This window comes from Humulus lupulus, chromosome 4, assembly GCF_963169125.1.
Source record: "Humulus lupulus chromosome 4, drHumLupu1.1, whole genome shotgun sequence".
In the NCBI taxonomy this organism is placed as follows: domain Eukaryota; kingdom Viridiplantae; phylum Streptophyta; class Magnoliopsida; order Rosales; family Cannabaceae; genus Humulus; species Humulus lupulus.
Window position 1 is genome coordinate 83019428 of NC_084796.1, and position 1229 is coordinate 83020656.

Consider the following 1229-nt stretch of genomic DNA (forward strand, 5'->3'; position numbering starts at 1 on the left):
AACATCTCCCTAACGAAGGGGGTGACATGAGAATCATGTCTCGAGAATAGCCTACTAAATTTCACTCAAGTGGGGGTGGGCTCGACAACCTCTAAGGCCCTCGACACCAAATCTTCTCCCATTTCACTATCGATTGGGGGGTTGTGCCCCCTCACCCACATTTTGCTTGCCTCTCATAAATTTGTTGTCCCAAATGGTAAAGGCCTCGCTTGTTTGATCTTGCTTATCCTCACCCATAATTAATGGCACTATATGCATCCTCAGCACAAAGGGATGTCTCCCTCGGTAGGTGTAGCCTTCGACTCACTAGATAGCTTTAGTTCAATATGCCTGGTTGACAGCGCTTCTCGACCAATATGGCCTATGGAAAGATTTGTGAACTATTTTTTTGGAGTAGTTTTGGGGCAGCCAATGACAACAGAAGAGGAAGGTTGTGTGCACGGCTTGATCTACATCTAAGCCCCTTGTATGCTGGTGAGATTATTGGATAGACGCTTGAGGGGAGGAGTAGAGGAATCCTCCTTGAGTTTTGTCTTTTGACACCAACCAGAGGAGGTTGGTCACTGAACAACAATGGGGAAGTCGATTTGTTAGCAAAGAATGGCATCAATTAGTACAGAAACACTCAAGAAAGGTATAGACAAAAAAAATTATAAAGTGAGCCCACCATCAGGCTTGCCACCCGAGAACCTCATCGACACACCCATTACCTCGTGGCAGTCCTCATCATCTTGCTCAATTTGAAAATATATCTCCTCGTCCACCGATTCTGAGCTAAAGAGGTTGAGAATGGGTTGGATCACGACTGCCACATTCTACCCATTATTCAAGCTATATTGGTTGAAGTTTGGGATGGGGAGTATCCTCACCTCATCGACCACCATAGATCCCTCCCAGAGCTTGACTTGTAGCTGTTGACTACTCTGTGCAAGGTAGTCCATCTCTTGCTCAAATCAACTCACCCTCGCGGATCCATAATCAAACAAAGTTGTGTATACATGCTAATAATCTGGACTAAAACCCTCATCTACAGTCCTTGGATGTAATAGGACAATGAAGTCAGTCTCACCTTAGATGGAAGTGTGTGCAGAGCCCTCAACACGGGATGCATGGAAAACCTCCTCAATAACTTCCTCAAGGGTTGCACTATCCACGCTCCCCCCCATCAACATGCTCAATCACAAGCAGGGGTATGGCTACCCTTTTTCGACCTTGAGCATATGCAAAAA